The sequence below is a fragment of the Pseudopodoces humilis genome, chromosome 6 (assembly GCF_049639895.1).
Source record: "Pseudopodoces humilis isolate 2021_Gansu_Grassland_sample_001 chromosome 6, ASM4963989v1, whole genome shotgun sequence".
NCBI lineage: Eukaryota > Metazoa > Chordata > Aves > Passeriformes > Paridae > Pseudopodoces > Pseudopodoces humilis.
Genome location: NC_142205.1, coordinates 70827205 through 70847722, shown reverse-complemented (window position 1 = coordinate 70847722; position 20518 = coordinate 70827205). Strand labels below are relative to the sequence as shown.

General features: G+C 46.7%; 1 protein-coding gene across 2 annotated transcripts in view; it reads left to right on the top strand.

The window, feature by feature from the left end:
• The window catches only part of SHROOM3 (shroom family member 3), a 110924-nt gene that overhangs the window by 42152 nt on the left and 48254 nt on the right, over positions 1-20518 (top strand). The window lies entirely within an intron of this gene.

Sequence of the window (20518 nt, the reverse complement as noted above, 5' to 3'; positions counted from 1 at the left end):
ACTTCAAGGGAAATTGTAACTGGTTTTTCTTCAGAACTGTGGTGATCCCGTGTGCTTAGGGAAAGTTGGCAGTGCAGGTCAAAGCAAGTTGTAGTGGTGCTAGTGGAATACTGGGGCAAAACTAGTGGGCATGGAAGTATCCCTAAAAATTCCTGAGGCAGCGGAGCTGAGAAGGATCCAGAGCATGAAGGAAGAGGTTGTTTCACAGCACAGATCCCATCACCTGCCGCCTGGCCTGATGCCTACAGGGGTGAGCACATTCCCAGGCTGCAGCAATGAGAGGAACCTCCCATCTGAAATTTGAAGAGATGCCTGAACTAAAGAGATTTGATGGTCACCTCCTTCAAGGAAATGGAAAAAATTCATTTTGGGCTGACGCTACTGTTTTCTCTGGTGTGCTTTATATTGTGTTAAAGAGAAGTCTTTTGGATGCCTTCAAAGGGCTAAAGGCAATACCTCATAGAAACCCAAGTGGCTGAAGAATTACCAGATATTAGCATTTACCTCAGTTGCCAAAGCTTGGACGTTCCTTTCTGCCTTTCATAAATTACAGCCTGCAGGGACCATTTAGTAATAAATCGTAGCAACTTGGCTGTTAGAGGGCAACCCTGTACAGAGGCACTTCAGGTCTCTGCCAGCATCTCCTTTGTTCAATAAAAGTAACAGCAGGAATTTGATTAAAGACTGATAGAAAAGACAGGCAGGGAGAAACATAGGAAAGATTAAAGAAAGAAAGAGCCACCTGGAAACTTCATTCCTCCTTTATTTCTAACTTAAGCTCGTAAATACCAAATCTAAACCATTGTGTGTGTGAGAGGGAGGGAAAATTTCCTGCATGCCTGCACAGAAAAGACTGCACATGGAGCCACCCAAACGACTTTTAGCACAAGTCAGATTCTTTCCTCTTAACTTAAGGCTTGCTCCATGTGTGCAGCGGAAATAAAAGAAACTAACACTGTCCCCCCGGAGCTTTGGGAGGACGGCATTCAGGAGGGTCAGGCGAGTCCCAGCCCTGAAGGAGAGCGGCGCTGGATTTGGGCTGAGCCCGCCGGGGAGCAGGGAGCGCATTTCCCAGGCTGCAGCTCCGCACAATGCGATGGGCAGCTGCACACGGCCAGCCCACGGCATCTGCCCCTTTGTCTCCATCATCCTTGCTGTAACACCCCTCAGAAAAAGGAAAACCCGGTGACTCCAGCAGCCAAATGCAAATTAGCCCCAAAGAGCCCCGTTCTGTGTGATCAGCAAGCGACAGGCAAAGCACATTCAAATTGCTCAGTGCAGAGCCAGCCCGGCTGTTGTTTGGGTGTAGGAGACCAGAACGCTGCCGTGAAGTGTCCAGCGGCAGCGAGGGTGGGTTTTCCTTAGCCTGGCTCTGCCCTGGCAGCTGGGAGAGCTTTGCTGGGAGTCAGAGGCACGCTGTGCTTCCCAGGCAGGATTTGCAAGGCACAAAAGAGGAAGTCTGGGGCCGTGAACTGCCCGGGAATGGGGAGTTCAACCCTCAGCAAGGTTTTGCGTACTTTGGGGGCTCTTGCAGGTAACTACTCCAGCTCAGATGGAGCAACAAGGCAGAATCCTGTACCTGAAGTCTTCGGCTGCTGCATTTGGGGGTCCCTTTTCTATACACCTGGAGATCTCTGCTGCTTAAATCATGCTTTTCTCCACCTGCCACTTCTCTTAGTCCATCTTTCCATTGGTTTCTCTCTGCTCAATTTCTCTCACGCTTTTCAGCTGTTTGTTACACCTGTTGCGCAGTGAATCAATCGTTTTTGGCCGTGGCCTTGGCTCTGAACTGTGTTCCCCTCGCGTGTGTAGGATGCGGTGATGTCTTTGCAGCAGAGGATGTCTCTGCCTCGGTCCAGCCTTGCCCACCTCAAGCCTTTATCCTGAAGGCTGCTGCCTCCTCCATCCGAGGAGCGGGAAGATCGGGGTCTGGATCAGCCCCTTCGGTGCTGTTTTTCCACTCCCAATCAGACCACTACGAGGACGCAGAAACAGACAGTGTCCAGGACCGAGCCTCCCGTTAGCAAACCACATTCTCCCGGACAGCGGGAGAAGAGAAAGTACCAAAATCCCATATCCCGACAGGATTCGTCCCGCTGCTCCTCTCGGGGAGAGGAGAGGGCGGCGCGGTGTCCCCGGGACCCGCCGTCCCGGCGGAATGCGGGGAATGCGAATGGCATGCTTGAGTGGACAGCTTCAGAGCCGGGCGCAGGGATGGCTCTCCTGCCATCTGTTGTGAGCCCCGCGGGCCCATAGCAACAGCGGCTCAGGAATGGGGCTGCTGCTTTTTGCTGGTTTGCTTTTTGCTTTTTTTTTTTTTTTTTCGTAAAGAAATTCTTCCCGGCCGTCTTCCCCGCTCCTGCATGTGCACACTTGTGAATAAACGGGAACGGGGTTGGGATTCCTGCTCCAGAGTGATGCGTGCTGAAGGAGAAAGGGCCTTTTAGAGCTCGGCTTGTGCTTGGTTTGGGAGGCGTTTTCCTTTCTGCGCTGGGACATGAGCCCGTGCGTGTAATTTATTGTTAATTGCCAAAATCTTGATCTATTCAAATCGAGTGTGAACCTGTATTTGCCACGAGATTTGTAAAGTCTCCAGTGGATGTGCAACCACTTGATTATCCTCAATGAAGCAGAGATCACTTCTGCCTTATTACTACAAATACCAAGGTTATAACTGATGTAAATAATCCCAGCGTACTTATTTGTTGTGCCCATCATTTTCTTCCAGCCCCAGAGCTCTTGTGTTGTGGCTGAGGGGTTTTGCTGCATCGTGAAGTGGTGGCACCGGATCTCTGAGGTTACAGGTAGCTCAGCATCACTGGTGATACTGAGAGATGCCAACTTTTATTCCAGGGAAGATTTTGCCACGTTAGAACTCTGTCTCCTGTCCACCAGTGTGAGGCGGCGTGCCGTGGGGAAGAGTTAGTGCTGAAGGAGCCTTTATTCTGTCAGCAGGGGCAGAAGCAGACTGTCAGTCTGTCTGAATGGTTTTATTCCTTCCTTTACCCTGGAAATGCCTTTCTGAAATGCAGATTTCTCTTCTCCCCACACCTGAACCTTTTTTTCCTGCTATTAAGCAACTGAGGCCTCATTCCTGCAAACTGCTCAGCCTCTTGCTGTGACTCAGCAAAGTGGATTGTTTTTAAGTGTTTTAATTCCCTTAAGATGAGGACTTGTATGTTGTTAATTTACATAAGCGTTTCAAAAGGTTTGACGTGAGACATTCAGAACTTAGGGGTATTTAATTTTCCCAAACAGCATATTGGTTTCTTTAGGATTCTTTTAGTATTTTATTTCTATGCTTAACAGCATGCAATAAAGACCAAAATTTGCAGAGAAGCTCCCATGGACAAGAGGGAATCACAGGACTGACAGTTCCATGCCCTTTTCAAAGAGATGTCCTGAAGAGGACAGGGGAGGAAACACAGTAGTTTTTCCTCTAGTGCTCAGGGCTGTGTTTGAAGCTGGGCACACAGCTACAGTGGCTTGATCACAGGGAGCAGGGTATAATTTCAGTGAAAGCTGATATGTACAGGGAGGAGGGATAAAACTCTCCCTATTACAGGTATTTATTATCACTTGACAGCTGTCAGTTTGCAGTAGGGGATTTGCCTTCCTGTCAGCTCTCTGAGAACCAGGTATATTTGCCTAAGGTTGTAGGGAAGGATAGAAATCCTGCTTTCAAGCACAGGTATCATTTAACCGTGATAAGAAGGCAGGTAAAGCATTTCTTCTGAAAGACGGCTGTGGAGAACAGGGGAGTAAAGTATTTCTGGCTCTACCCAGATGGGAAAAAACAAGTCATTAAAATCTGATACCTACCTGCTTTTAATGAGAGAAATGTTGTTCGAAGAAATAATCTCAGTCCTATCACCACCAAACTATTTTCAGGAGCCATTAGCCTTTCACCTCCTCATATGTTTTATCTCTTACTTTTGATCTCATTCAGGGAAAACGGCAGTGCTGCTGCAACCAGAGATTTGGGCTTTAGTCAGGAGCTTACTCAGTCATAGCCATGCTCTTTGCAGCTGTCCTTCCCAGTAAATGACCCCCAGAAAACCAGGGGGAGTGAGGTGGGGAAAACAGCAATTAAAATCAAGCACTTGGTGTCTTTTAGTCACGTTCAGTTCTTCACTGAGCCAGTGTGGGTATTCTTACAGGTTCTGCAGTGCTCCCTTCCTCTTCAGCCTCTTCTCCCTCCCCAGGAACTCCTGCACAGCTGCTGGGGACAGGGCACTCTGAGCTGACAGCCTGAACTACAGGCACAAGGCAGTTGGTTTTTTTGGCTGGAAAAAGCAAAGAGCGAGAGCCGGCTGTGGAGGGATGTTCTGAGCTGCACTGAGCAGTCACAGGCTCTGGCTCAATTTAACTGTACCTCAGCATCAGGTTGTATCTCTGCTGTATTCTCTACTTGAAAGCTGTTGTAATGTAGAATAAGAGCCTTGATCCAGGTACAGATGCTCCCACAATCCTCCAGCTGGAAGGGAAAGAAGCCAAGTTGGGTTGTTTTGGTTTTGGATAGTGGGATCAACAAAGAAAGGCTGTAGATGACTGAGGGCTGTCATGGTTCACTCTCATTCTCTTTCTTCAGTGTTTATCATGAGTTTCATTCTTTGTACCATTCAGAATAACATTTTCAAACAAAACCAGGAATGCAGGCCTGAGTCTGCTGAGAAAGTCTGTGTCTTCTGGCTAATCCTGCCCAGGAGCTCACTTCTCCCTGTAAAATGTTGCTGCTGTTGTTGCTGTTCCTACACTGCAGCACCTTGCATCTGTTTCGTTCAGACTGGGATCCATTTTAATGCCAATCCAGTTTTATTTCAAAAGTTATCCATCATCAGTACATGAGGATAAACAGAAATGAGTGAAAGAAGAATGTGAATTATAAATGAGATCTATTACATACGCATTTTTTTTCAGTACTGCTGGTCCATATTTATTTCTTCTCTTTATCTATGGATATCAAAAGCACCAAAAAATGCCAGGAATGCCACATCCCATTGAAGTTCGGGACATTCAGAGCAATCCAAGGCAACAGCTGTACTGCCTATTTACCCTGAAGCAGAAAATTGTACATGGCCCGGGACAATGCCCGACGTCACCGGCCGACACGGGGGCCACGTCTCTGTCACGGTGGGAACCGTCCCTGCTCTCCCCTGGGCTGTTTGTGTGCACAAGAATCATGCTTATCATATTGCTGTAACACAGCACTTTGCATCTAATTTAAGCAATACTGGGCCTTTTGTTTGTCTTGAGAGGTCTAACCCTGAGACAAAAGCCGTGGTCCAGCCTGAAGGTTATGAGACGTTACCAGACATTCATGTTCACACATACACACTCTGTCAGAGGAATTTATGGCCATTACCGTGTTCTCTAATGAGTACAAAATGAGACCATTACATATTCACATAATTAGTTTGACAGATTTTCATTTAAATATAAAAAGACTTCTAGTCTTTAGAGAACAAAAGGAGGGGTTTGTTTCCAGGGCAGTTTTTGACTTGGCTTTGCTGGAGCAGGAGGTTGGGAGTGACAACTGAGGGGAGACAATTTAGTGTGAATAATTCTCAGCTTTTGATTTCATGTTGCCATTTCTTGGCTGCTTTTCCAGTTCCTCTGGAGCACCTCAAGGAGAGTTGTGTGATGGGGCCTTTCAGGTGCAGCCAGGAAAGCCCAAGTGTCATTTTTTGTTCTTGGACTTTTGGGCATCACAGAAAAGAGGTGGGTTTTTTTATTAATTTAGTTAGAGTGATTTCTCTTTGGAAAGGTTAGCAACAGCTCACCAACTTGCTCTGTACCTTTTCCCATGCCTTTTTCACATCTCTTTTACCTGTGGTCACTTGTCCTTCATGTTCTTTATCTTTTTGGATTTCAAGTGCACTCTTGGCATCACTTCAGCCGTGGTTTTCCTGAATTGGTTTGGGATATGCAGCTTCTTCAGGCATTGATAGAGGAGCACTTGGTTAATTTCATGTCTGGGTTTTAGAAGCCTCATGTTGGCCTGGTCATCTCAGCACGATGAGCGCTACACGTGACACATTCCAAGCAGGAATTCTTAAAAGTCAGCATGAGGTGTCCTCCAAAGACCCATGCATGTATCCAAACCAAAACTCCTTGGATTATGATAGATTTGGATTGCTTTAGGCTTGGGTTATAGAGTGCTATAACTGAGCAGTGCCCTTAAACCATGTGAAGTTCCTCTGGTTCATTGCGTGCGTCTGTGGGGCCACTCACCTTTGTGTAAGCAGCCCATGTCCTTATCGGAGCTGACAACATTTGTTCCTACACAGGGGTTACATGCTGGGAGCCAGGACTAAGTGCACAGCTACTTTATTTACACATCTAAGTGCCTCTTGGATGATGCTGGTAAATTGCAGGACACTTGAGGTTCCCTGTGACATTTCAAAAAAACAGCTTTTGTGCAAGATCTTGAGCAAAATCCACACAGGCTCGGTTGTGACACTTCCCAGCCCTCCCTTTAACCGGGTAAAGCTTGGGGCCCACTTGTCCTTTGGTTTACTATGAATGTCCCATCCCAGGATGTGTCTGCCACACATGGTGCCCAGCTGAGAGAAGGAGAAATTTTATTCACACGTAACCACACTGTGGAAACACAGCTGGGAACTCATAGAGGGCACAAGGCATTTTGCCACTTCCACATGCTAAATCCTCAAAAGGGCCTTATGTTCATCACCTGAGAACCCCTGCCTTGTTCTTTCTGGACATTGCTGGGTAAAAAGTGACCTTTTCCCTGACCAAGTGCAAATACAGCACATTTGTGTTTCGTTCAGGAGCCAAGTGCTTTTATTCCGTGTTTTTTAGCTCTGTCTTCCTTATCTGGCATAGACTTTTTTAAATGATGTCATGAAAAGGAGTTTGGGCTTAATGATGAATTAGTGCTATTGGAATTTGAACTGCTCTTGTTTTTCCAGTTATTCTTATCAGAGAGGCCTTGTTTCTGGCAGGGGAACAGCGGCGGCTCCGTTCAGTAAAGCTGACAAAGCAGGAAACGATCACCATCCCTTCACAAAATCCTAACTGAACATTTACTTAGAGCCTCAGTGGGAGAGACCCAGACCCATAAATCAACCTATTAAACCTTCAGACTTCAGTTTTTGGAACCTCTCAGGCATTTCTTTTTCCTGCTGCTCTTAAGAAGACTTTTAAAGGCACAAGCTTCATGATGTCATTAAGGACACGAGCAAGTGATGTTGCTCCAGGCCTGGAATCAAGGCTGTGAGTGACCTCACCCCTCTAGAAACAAATCCTGTGGACTTCAGCCCTGGGTATTTATTAGACATAAGCACAAGCTGACACAGGGTGCCAGTTTATCAGGCAGGAGAGGTGGTCTGTGTAGAAAGGGTAGAATTCCCTGGATTGTTTTAAGAAGCTCTGTGCTGCCTTTTTTATGGGAGGGTGTGATGGTTAAGCTTAGCCTGAGTGAGTGGCTGAGGTGAAGCATCTATCCTGATCCATCTATGCGAAGCCAAGCTATCATCTTTTCACAGTCCAGTTCTGCACCGTGGAGGACAAGAGGCATTTTGGTTTGTCTGAAATGGAGCCCTTCAATAAACCCTGTGTACAGTGTTAGTACGTGGGAGTACCTTGTGCTCGGCACAGACACAACAACCCTTCAGGGGAATGTTATGGGACAAAGAAAAATAGAAACTGTCAGCACTCAACATTTAAATTTGGGGGTAAGGCAGCTATTATTATTCCTCACTGTTTAATCCCCGTGGAAGATTAAGGAAAGGGTAATTAATATCTGCTGTTAAAAAATCAGCAGTGTACTTCTTTCTTCATAGACAGCATTAAACTAAAGGTCTGTAGTTACTTGTGTAAAGCCTGATTAGTAGGTGTGCAACTATTAGAGGGCCAGGATGGCCGGGTTTCATTTCTACCTGTGCCACATACTCACTGTGTTTACAAGATGTTTACTGCTGTGTATTTCCATTTCTCTGTCCAGGCAGTACGTGTGACAGCCCTTCCTAAGGCAAGGGATGTTGTGGGGCTTAATTGCCATGTGTGGTGCCCTTTGCAAAATACGCTGCGCCGCTGAAGGTATGAAAAGGCAATTAAAAGAAAAATATAAGGTCTTTCTCTCTAATTTTCAGAGGAATGTCTTTGTACTTTTGGTTGCTGTAACCGCAGCCTAGATTTTCCTGCTAAATAGATGGTGAGAACTGCTTCTTAGAAAAGAAAATATCGCCTTCCTCAGCTGCAGTCACCTACGAATGGGCCTTTGGTAGCTAAAAGAGGAACAGATTCTTCATCGTTGTCCCTCCCATCCAAGACTTGGAAGATGGGGCTCTGCTCACAGGCTCAGAGTATTCCTTCATCCTCCCTCTTCACCTCTGCCTCAGTGGCTGAGTGGTTATTCTCTCTTTGGCACCATGAGCACTACTAATGTGGCTCATAATTCCACATAGTGCCTCTGAAAGTATAGAGACCCCAGCTGCCTGTAGCTATCCCTAAGTGTGAGAATATATAGGACACTGGTCTGCTTTTGTCATCCCAATAGGCCTTTGACTTAAAGTTTTGCAGCTTAACTTGAGATCTCAGATGGAAATCACTTTTAATTCCAGAATTTTGCTGTCCCTGAGGGTTCTTCAGCGCTTCTGAGTACAGCACTCACAGGGTTCCCCAGGAATAAAGAGCCATAAAGGAGGTACCATAAAGCAATTCTGCTGCAAAGAAGAACCCAGAGAAACTCAGCTTTGTGCTTTCCTTGATATCTTTCTTTGCAGTTGAAGATAAATCATAAACCAAGGGGCTGGAAGCTCATTTACAGCTGCTGGTGTGGGAATGGGTGTGGGTGGGTGTGAGCACACATATTGCTTCAGAGTAAACCAAAAGGGAGCTGTGCTGGGACAAAACCAGTGAGGAGCAACGTGGAGTTTTGCTCTGCAAACTGCCCATTTGTCTCTTGGGGTATTTTGTTCATTATGTAACCTACATACACAAGGCCAGCAAGGTGCAGCTCAGACAGGTCTGTCAATGGAAGCAGGGAAGCAAGAGCCTCTTCTCCCTGTGCTGTTTAGGAGGGCAGCAGGAGGTGCTGGACTGACCCTGTGAGTGGTGGTGCAGCTTGAAGAGAATGGAACAGTCACAGCCTGGGCATCAGGGAGAATTTCTTCACTGAAAAGGTTGTCAGGCATTGAAATTTGCCACCCAGGGAAGCGGTGAAGTCACCCTCCCTGAAGTGCTCAAGAAGCAAGTGGATGTGACACCCAGTGCTATGGATTAGTTGACAAGGGGGTGATCAGGCAAAGATTGGACTTGATGATCTTGGAGGTCTTTTTCAGCCAAAATAATTCTATGATGACATTGCTATACATCCAGCCTGTGTGCAGGCCATCAGGGAACCTTCCCAAGGGCTTTTGCCTCACTGACAAGATCAAACACTAGAGGAAAAGAAAGGAAAAACAAAGGGATAGACTGGGTAATGCAGCCAAGTCCCAACAGGAGAAATGGCTGATAAAATGCCCCCATGAATGTCTCAGCACAGGTTCCATGGCTAAGGGCTCTTCTCCTCCTCCTGGGGGATTGCATGGACACCCCTTCCCCATGGCTGCAGTGGGACTAATCAGACAGTAAGGATTGCTTGTCTAAAGCCTGCAGGCCTGAGCTGCCTCTGAGTGCAGCCCACACTCCTGTTTGTTCTTCCCAGCGCTGATCTGGGAGATGAGCAGAGCACTATTTTCCAGGGCCCCGAACCTTTTTGCAGCAGACAAAATGTTAATTTGAGCTGTGTCTTATGACCTTGTGACCCACAACGTGCTCTGGGGTGAAAGGTGCTTTGTTCCTTGTCCCAGATTTGTCAGAGCCTCTGAGGGATGGGCAGTCAGATAATGGACACTGGGCCAGCAGCATCAGCTGTACTTGGCGCTCATGATCAATCCCCAATTTCGGTTTTAGCAGGTGGCAGGCTGGAGCAACTCCTTTGCTTTTTTTACAAACTTGGTCAACTTCATGAGTTGGTTCCTGCCTAGTGGGTGCTTTGGATCAGGTCTAGTCTTGCAATGCTGGAGTGAGGGGATTAAGACCAAACATTTTACAAATCAGCGAGCAATGCCCCGTGGAGAGGTGTGCTGGATGCAGGAATCAGGACTGTGGCTTAGAATTATTGCTCATTGTTATCTAAGTGGTTGTATCTCATACAAACAGATGGGTTAGGAACCAGCAATGCTTGCTGCCATAAAAGCAGAGCAAAATCCAAGCCAGGCCCTCAGGCAGCAGGAATCTCCAGCCATGGCATCAGGCACTCGACATCAACCCGGAGGGCATTACGGGGATCTTCAGGGCTGATTCAGCAAGTCACTTTACTGCTGACAGAGTGTATTGCCTGTGAACATTTATTTTATTAGTGACATTTCGTGTGAGACCACGAAAACTGACGTTTTGCACAGTTTGACAAACACCAGTAGCTCCAGTTGTGTGCTGCTCAGAGGTGGTGTCACCGACCCTTGCAGCTTTCCTCTGCAGAAGTCTAGACATGGGAGAGATCCCACTGCACTCCCAGCTCTGCCCCTCACCTCCAGGGTGGCACCAGAGTCGTGCTTCACCTTTGCCTGAAGAAAAGGCCTAAGAGCTGAGCATTGTTTTTTCATAGTTAAGGTGTATGTAAGAGGGTCTTGCTTTAATTTCTAAGTCATTAACATATTTTCTGTCACAGAGCTTAACAGGCAGACAGACATCTTTCATCTGACTCTCCCCTCTGTGAGGGGGGGTGAATGAGAATTTGTAACAAATGGCTTTTTTAAAGAATGAATAAGGGTTCCTAGTTACCATAAGCTGCCTAAGAATTCTGAAGGATCTTATCTTTTTAATGAAAATTACTCTGGTTTAAATCTGCCAGCTTGGAGTTCATGCTGTCACATTTCAGGTTCCTTACCAACCTTTGCTCTTAGGGGCTAGCATTCCAAGCTGGATTCACTGTGGATCAAATTTGCTTGTTGAGAAGATTTTTATTTTTCAGTGCCATTGCAGCTTTCCTCCAGGGAAATGAAGAGTGCAGTGTAATAGCTGCTGCTGGGATTGCTTGCTGGCAGTCAGAGTTTATGCTGAAGGGAGGTGGTATGTGCAGGCAGGAGTGAATAAAGTTTATAACAGTTTTTCAGGAAAGTAATACACTGGTTGCCTTTGGGAAGATTTCACTGTGATGATGAGCAGTTGATGATGAGCTCTGGTTCTTCTTCTCTTTTAGGCAGATAGCCAACATTTTGCTAGTTCCTTCTTCTAGAGTAAGAGAGGGGAATGGGGTAGAGACTGGAAAGAGGATCCTTTGGAACTGTCCCCACGTTACACCCTGGCATTAAAAAGAGACCAACAAAATGCCTTGACTTGACTGCTAGCCTGTGTGCTTCAAGGCTAGGCCAAGCAGGATTCCTGATCAGGGCCTGATCTCTGACAGTACTGATTACCTGCCTTTATCACCTGGCACAAGCATAGGACAGGAGGGCAGTGGGGACAGCTGTTCCCTAAAAGAAAGGGCAGGATTTGTTCTCGAGGTCAAGGGACCAGCTTGCCTCTTTGCCAGATTGGAAGCACAACCTTTCCAACCAGTTTGTCAGCTCAATTGTTTAGCAACCTGCTTTGTTTATGTTCTAAAACCTGGCTTCTGCGTTCAATGTGGAGTGCCAGAGGGCACAGGAACAGCAGAGTGAGCTGCTTTAAGTCCTGTGCTTAAACTCCATCAAGCCTTAGAGATGCAAAGAGAAGGTATCTAGCTGATAGATTTATTCTCAGTCACATTGCTGTGACCCCAGTGGAGGAAACAGCCTGAGCAAATGGGGTGGAATACAGCTCCTGGGATGTGGCTGGAATAGCCAGAGCTCCGGAGCAAAGACCCAAACACATCCAGCACCGCTGGGGATTAAAGTCAGGCTGTCAGTAGGGCTTCAGCTCCCTGCAGATCTTTCACCTGACATTGTCTTTAAACCCTTTTGGGCTATAACAGAAACACAGCTGAATTAGAGGGAGATTTTCCTTGAAACCTTAGCTAGAGTTTTGAAGATGTCAGTGCTCACCTTGGGCTCAGACCTGCAGCATCCTGTGGTTGGGTCCCCAGCAGTTCAGTGAGCTGCTCCAGGCCTGGAGGTCGGGAGGTTTCCTTTACTCACAAATACTGATGTAGACAAAGGCAAGCCAAAAATTCATGATTTATGCTTCAGTCTAGCTCTGACCCATCCCAAAGTCTGGCAATTGCTGCCCTCATGGTTTCACTGTGTTTATCTCTTACTGGGGGTGTTTGCTGGGCTGCTCAAGCGAAAGGGTTCATAGAATATGATTCAGCAAAAGAAGTGGTTCCCAGCGCCAAATATTCTGGTTTGATCCAGCAAAGCTTTTCAGGTCATGATCAGCTTTAAGAGCCTGAGTAGTTGTACTGAAATGCTCTGGATTACCCCGGTGCTGGTGTGGGGAGAGCAGGCACAGCCTTGCAGGATCAAGCCCTTGGATACAGGGGTGAGAGGCCATGTGCTGGAGGAAGGGAGAGGGGTCACTGCCAGCAGTCCTGTCACAGAGTAGCACCCTGGAATTTAGGGCAAAAGCACATTGGACTTTTTTTGTTTAATGCCAATCTGCCTGAAGTCCTCAAACTGTGTAAGCCAAGATCAACAAAGGAGGCTAAAACCTCTTAACACCGGTTTCTCTTCTTTGCTGACAGCGATGTCAGGCACAAAATCAAATTCTTTCTGGGTGTCAGGTAAGTCAAAGACTGCAGAGTGCCCCAGAAGGGGATTCTTGGGGATTTATGTTCCATCAGCAAGACGAATGATAATTAAAGCCTGAATATTTCTGCTAAGCTGGGAAACAAAAAAGAACCATCTTAATTCCTTAAATTCCTCATGCCAGGCTGTAAAATATATTCCATTCATGCCTGTGTCTTGCTGCTTGTTCTCTCTGTGTGTCTTTCTTTAGCATTCAGCCACCTGTTTGTAAGCAGTGTCCTGCAGGTTCTCAGGGCGCTTTCCTCCCCGCTCTCCCTGCCCTTGGACGTGCTGCTTTGACACTGAGGCCTCCTTGTCTAGGGGAGACAGTCCATCAGAGCTCCCTGGCCTGCCCCGCTCCCATAACTTCATTCTTGGAAAGTTTCTGAGTTTCCTGGGTGATAAAACATGAGCAACATTTGCTCTGACCTGAATCATTTCTGAAGGCATTGAGCCCTGTTTTGTTATGAAGGTTAGTCAGGGTGGGTGGTGGGGCATGAGAATTCCCAGTGATGGCAATTCCTGACAAGTGTCAGAAAGTCGCTGCCTGCACCTTTCACGCTGCAGGATTGTTTTGATTAGTTTTTTAGTGCATGCTGAAAAGTACATGTGACAAGCTGAGGGTGAGAGATGCCAGCAGAACAAATCGGCACGGTACAAGATTGTCTGCTGTGGCTTGGCCCCAGCTCTCACCAAAAGGGAGGGAAAAAAAAAGGGGAAAGGAAAAAAAATTCAAGCCCCAGCTCTGTATATACAGCAGCTATCAAACTGTCACAGATCACCACTGCTACAACTGAGGTTAAAATAATATAATAGCCAAGTGTTTGCTGGTCTTGTAAAAACCTCTTGTTATTCACTGGAGACCAAGCTCATGAATCAAGAGGACAGTGTTTAAATCTGTTAAAAAACCTATAAAATGACAAAAAAAAAAAAACCCACACAGCAAATAGCTCTGGAATGCTGTGGGTTGACTGTAGGATTTTTTTTTTTCCTTTGCTCTGCATTATTTATCCCCTTAAAATTAATACCGTCTGCATGACGGGTGGCTTGGGGCTTAGAGAGACTTACGGAGCGAGTTCACTACCAGTTCTCAATTACTGTGGAGTCTGATTCTGTTCTCGTTTATTCTCAAGTACATGGGAAGTGATTGTGTTTCCCTTGATACTGTATATGCAGGGCATAATACAACCTTGAGTGTCTGGCCTTTGCAAAGAGAGACTTAGGCCACTCCAAATACTCTCAGTCAATTTATTTTGTTTTTACTGCATTTCTCGTGGTGATGACATGCTGCATCTCTGCTCCCAGCCCAGCTCACAAGACCAGCATCACTTCTGGCAGAAATCAAAAAGCCTCAGGTCTGAACTTTGGGAATATTCAGTCACATGTCCAAGCTTTAATATAGAAGACCAGCAGCATTTCCATCCCGAGGGGTGTTGCCTCACCAAACCTGGTAACTGAGCAACCTGCACAGGACTCTGTGGTGTCAATTCCCTGATCCATGGCAGAGGTTGGGTGGCACTGGCTTTCCTCATGAAAATAATCCTCACTTTCTGCTCAAAACAAAGCATTTACTTTTTAGCTTGAAATTTCATTTCCTCTTAGAAGCATGAAAGGAACAGGATCATTCAGCAGTCAGGCACCTGCCATACACACTGGCTTGGCTTTTCTTGAACCTTCCCAGCACACTGGCAACTCCTGCCAGCATGGCTGAAGGTCATTCTGCAGCATCTCTGCCATGAGGAAACAGGCAGGTCATAGCTAATACTGTGCCAAATTAACAGACAGGGTTTTAATTCAACACCAGTTATGGATGAATACTTGCATAAAGAATCCCTGGCCTGCTTTAAGCAAGGCCCCTGGGCGTGCACTTCAGGCTCACCTAAGTACAAGTGCTTCTTTGTGTTGTGTCTTGGAAGTGATGAATGCCTAGTTGCCTTCATGCCCTGTTTTCAGAAATCATATTGCCTTCAAAGAATGAAAATTTTACTGTGCTGCTGGTGGAAGGAGGTGGAATGTTAGATGGAACCTTTCACAATGTGAAGGGAGGGCAAAATACGGTTTTTCATCTGAGTAAACTACTTTGAACGTAGGTTGACTGAGTGAGAAGTTGTATTAGAAGGATGTTAATTTTTCTTTAGTAACATGGAGAGCCCATCCAGCAAAGCACCTTGTGAAGTATTAACAAAGATCCATGGGGATCTTTGATCCAGGCTGTAGGTGCTTTCAGCATCAGCAGCTTTGGAGATGTATCTGGGGAGAAGGGAAAAACCATACCACGTTAATTTGAGAGAGCAGCTGGCTACCTGGCAGTCTAGGGACCTTGTGTAATTAAAAACATTCCTGTCTCCGGCACAGGGCTTATAGATCTGTCCTGGCTGGCTGTAATTAGAGACGTGGAATGAATATATTGCTTTGGGAGTGGGATTATGTCTACTTTTCCTTGGTCCTGGTCCTCCTGTTTTATGGTGACATGTTCTCTGGGACATGCAGAGGAGTTCAGCATCCAAAGCGATCCCGGAGGGAGCAGGCTGAAGATCAAAGAGGGAGCACTGCCCTGCTGCGTGTGTGCCCTGTAAAGAAAGCGTGCTGGATTTCAGCACATGATTAACAGAGCTGCAGGTACCCTGATCTCCTGTTACGGACACAGTGAGGAGACACAGCCTCCTTGCATGGGGATGGGAAAATAACCATGAATTTAGCAAACACACACTGTACCAGGGCAATGGAGCTGAGCCTGGGATGTGCCTTCATTTTGCTTCATCCTGTTTCCCATCCCAACCCTGACTCATGAGCTTTTCATCAAAACGGATCCTTATCTTTTTTTCCTGCTTTTCTAAAACTGTGTGAATGGCTGAGATGAACTCTTTGAAGTCAGTGGGGGCTGCAAACTGCTCTGTGCTTTGGAAACTCAGACCGTGAATTTTGGCACCTGCTTTTAAAAGATCTTTATCTATAAATTTAGCAATGCTTCAGCTTCACTTATCCCCATGACAGGTCAAGTAATTCCTGCTTCCTCCAGGATGGGAAATGCCCTTTTTTAACTTAATGGATGGGTACAAGATATGCCTAACTGAGGCATTATCTTTCAGAATATAATAAGGTATGAAATCCTTTTAATCAATGTTTTAATGTACTCTCTATGAGACAATTAGTGCTTCATTTGATAGGATGGCACCAAATACGCACAGGAAGGTTATCCTGTGTGATTCTGTTAGGTGACCTTTTCTCTAAGGATTCCCTCATCTGCCTTTCTCCCTGTTTGTTTGTGGTTTCTCTCATTTCTTCTGGCGTTTCCTTACTAATTTCATCCTACTGCTCCTTTTTCATCCATTTCTCCCTGGGGCAGAGGAGAAGCAGCAGCAGAAGAGGAGGAGAGGGCTAGGTGTGACACCAGCTTTTCCCCAGCCAGCCCTGCAGTGTCACTCCACAGCAGGAAGCGCAGGACTTTCCCAGGACCGGTTCTCATGGCTGGAGGAGGAAAGGCAGTGTCTGAAGAGGCAGTGTCTGAGCCAGGAGAGATCAGGCTGTTACCCAACCACGGTCCTGACGTAAGGGCTGGGCTGAGAGCACCCCTAGGTGTGGTTGTGAAACTGGCAATAAAGTTTGTTTCTGAGCTCTCTTCATGGGTGTTGGAGATCACACAGGGAGCTGATCAAAATCAGGAATGAAAGCAGAACCACTGCCATTGCCTTGGCTTATTTTCGTTACCATTTCCCAAGGAGCTGTGACTCCACTGTGACACCGGAATAGGAGTTTTTACAGTTCTATGATCATTTCAGGATCTGGAAAAAGTGTGGGATGAGGCTGAGCTGAGCCATCCCTCCTCTGCGCAAACCTTTGAGGCAGCGCTGGTGTGTTTGAGCTCGGGATCACTAAAACACAGGGTCCTGCCTTAGCTTCCGAGCGATGGCAGTGTTTTTCTGGGGGGTAACAACAAGGCACCTTCCTCCTCCTGCATCCCTTCTGCTCTTCCTGCCCTGGTTTAGTCACCTGGCTCTGCCGTGCTCTTGTCTCATCAGCTCGGTGCCTGCAGCAAGGGCAATTACTCCAAAGCCATGGCTGGCTGGCTGCTGGCTGGCTGCTCTGTCATTATTCCCGCCTGCCTGTTAAAAGGGTGAGCAGGGCTGGCTCCTTCCCTTCCTGCCCCTGGCAGATCTCCCCATGCAGGCCCACCTGCACGCCCTGAGGAAGATCCTGGCCCTCTGGAGCGCATCCCAAAGGTGCGTGCCGGCTCCGCGGGATCGGGGACATCGGTGTGGCGCTGCACACCCCACCTGGGCACCGGGGCCTTCTGCTTCCTCACCTGTCGGGAAGATTTCAGCTCCCTTTGGTGGCAGTGGAGAGCAGTTCCTGCCGCTTGTTTTGTCCGCCTGCTTTGGTGAGGGATGGGACGCTCGGAGCTCGGTGAGCTGGGACGCTGCTCTCTGCTGTCACCTCTCGTTCTCCCTGCTGGCGTTTGCTTGTTCTTTTAGACGTGAACCTGTACGGTGAGCACAGCTGGATCTGTTGTGCTGACACAACCTGCTGGGCACAGGAGATGGCATTTAGCTGTGAGGCAGTGCCAGCCTGCCCCAGCCTGGGCACGCTGCTCTGCTGGATGCTTTGTGTCGTGCTCTGTGTGGGCTCCATATCGTGAGAACCTGTCTTTCTGATGTTTTGATGATGGCAAGCTGATCAGAACAGCATCGTATCGCCAGGGAGGTTAATCACAGGTGGCACTGTGTCACTCAGATAAGTCCTGCCTTTGCTGGGTTTGTGTGCTTGGTCACCATCCTTATCAAGCACACGGTATTTGCTCCTTTCCTGCTGGTGTGTTTGGCATGGAGTTGGGGTGAGACTCAGGAGTTTGTTGGAGTACAAAAGATGAGAGATCTGTTTTCCAGACCTAACAGTGAGTTTTCAATCCTTTTGGTCCAATTCTAGAAAGCATCTCCTTTGCACAGATGTATAACTGTGGTGGCACTGAGGATTTTCACCCAACAGGAGTTAGGACCTAATGATACCAGGTGTGGTGCAGCCTTGTTTTATAGCAACAGAGGATCTTATAATTTAATCTTGACCTTATGAAATTACAGGACACCTTCCTTTTCTGCCAGGGCACCGTGCCTGCCAGTGGCACCGTACTTAGTGCAAATTGCTCCGGGGTTTTGGCCAGGTGGCCTCTCTCCTTTAGAGCAGATTGAGGGCACGGGCTTGTTTTCAGCCATTAAATGATGCCTCTTTCAGAGCTCTCTTGTCACGTAGTCCTGAACTACTGTGCAATTCCTGAAAACATCACTGTTCAAGTGATTGCTTTCCTTGCAGACCAAATATTTGGGACTTAAGATACACCTGGCTTGGCTTGTCAAAAGTACTTATATCCGTGACAATCCCAAGGAAATTGTCGTGAGCTGCAGTTTAGACATACTTATATCAGGGCATTTTTATTTAGATGTCTAAGATTTTAGTTTTTACCTGTTTTACCCACCTCTAGGTTATGTCATTCTCTACCACTTGGAGAGTCAAGTGTTTCTCTTTTGCTATTTACTTGATAAGCATTAAGTGCAAATTCCTTGACTTGGCCTCCTCCAATACAAATAAACCAGAATTTGTTTTAGTGATGGAAGCTAACAAGGGTTTCATTGACGTCAGCACAGGGTGAGCAACATCATGGTATCACAGCATCAGAGTTATGATGTGGAGTGGCTCCCTGGGCTTTTCCCTCTGCCTCAGCTGTCAGACCACGAGGCTGGGAGATGGCCGGTTCCAAAAGTACTTTTGCAAAACTTCTAGTAAACATGGACGGAGCTGCTGCATGTAAGCAGGCATGAGACCAGCTGACTTGCAAATAGTGACTTTATTCCTACAGGGGAAGCAAAACTTTATCCAACTGTAAAAGGGAATTCAGGCAGCTAAATATTTAGTTTGCAGGTTTTGAAAGTTAAAAAAAGCAAGGTTAGTTGAAGTGTGCCTTTACCCATGTGGCAGGTGCAGCTTTCACTGCAGGAAGGCGTTGGTGAGGTGTCTCTTTGAGGACTAATGACAGGGAAGAGCAGACGGAGTCGTGGCTGTGTGGAACAGCCCCGTGTCCTCGGAGCAGGCACAGCCAGTAACTACAGCTGTGCTTCACCACAGGCTCCTTCCTGCGTGCTGCAATTAGGCACACACAGGCTTCTGGGTTTTGGGAGAGACTTCAACGAGCTCAGCCTGTTCTGAGACAGGGGATCTTCCTAAGGGATCTCATAGGATAACAAATGAATTCCTTTCATCAGCATCTTGACAATGCCTCAGACCGAGTTCCTCGCTTGGCGGGAGCGGTGTGGTCCAGTGGTTGTGGTGCTAAATGATCGGCATCTGATGTTCCTTTTTTGGTTTTATTGGTTTGCACAGCTCCTGCTTGTTAAACAGCATGTGCAAGAAATGGAATTATTCTTCTTACCAGCACTTTGGAATAGCTACACTTATCCCAAGTGTATTTTAGATCCAAATATATTAAGTTTGGACCAGCTTCAGGCATTTTCTTTCCCAATTGATCAAATAATATTCTTCCTTTCAGGAAACAAATTGCCTTGAGCTCTTATCACAGAGGCAGACTCCACGTACATGAGGGACAGCTCTGACTGAGGACAGTTAGACACAACTAGACCAGGATCAGAAACTTCACACCCTTCATACTTTTGAAGCATTTTTCTTCATTTTCCCTCACAGCATTCAAAACTTTTATCTCTACTTTGGGGCCATATTTTCTGTGCTCTGGTGACCCTGCCCCTTTCTCCTGGTTTCCCTGAGCTCTGTCAGTAATTCAGTGTAAACCACCCTTCATTGCAGCAGTGATTTTCAAGTGACGGCAGCTCTCGTGAGATGTTGAGCTGCCTCCTGGCACACAGGAATGCAACCAAAGCCTCCACTTGTTTCTTAAACCTTTATCAACCCATTAAAGCAGGAGTGAGCACTGACCTAGAAAAGCGGCAGCTGCAGCTCTGGCCAGGGCTGAAGAGGCTCTTGGTGACCTACTTTGTCCCAGCCCGGAGCATCCTGCTGCAAAAGGGTGGGTCCTTCCCAGGAAACTCATCAACAAATGCCTCTTGCTCCTGAGCTTTCAGGGGAGGCTGCAGCTGAAGGGGTTAAACAGCAGGAACTGTGAGGTTCTTTTTTAGGACCCTTCCTGAAGGCCTCCTTTTTCACAACCAGCTGTTAGCCTGACCTTATCTCTGTAGTTACACTGGCATAGCTTGGACTTGCATTTAGGGAGCCCCTGAAGGAACTGCCCAATGTGACCAGCACAGACCGGGTCAGAGAAGTCTCTCCTGTCGCTTTATTTTGGTTTAATTATCTTCCTTTGCTTTCCCATTTTGGTTTGTGCAGAGCAACAGTGACATCCATTGGCTTATTAGGTGAATCCAAAGCCTTTTACACAGGCCATGTATTTGCTCCAGATGGAGGGCTGGATGGAGGTCTGAGAGATTATAAAATGCTGAATTATCTGAATAATTGTTAGCATAGCTCCCAACACAGGTAAGGAAAAGTTAGAGCAAATTTGCTTCAGCTTATTCACTCATGATCATTTCCTAAAATGTATATTGCTGCAATGAAAGTCTGTTCTATTTTAAAATTGCATCCTTTCTTGAAGACCAGAGGGCTTAGTAAAAGAAGAAAATTAGTAGAGGTTGTGGGGGAGGAACTGACAGCCAGAGGGCTGTAAAAAAACCCAGTGAATGAAAGTCTGAAATAGAGAATAGGAAAAAAAAAAAAGAAATAAACAAAACAAAACAAATCATTCATGTGAGAGGCTGAACTGGAGGATTCTTATTCCATTCCAAAAAACCTGA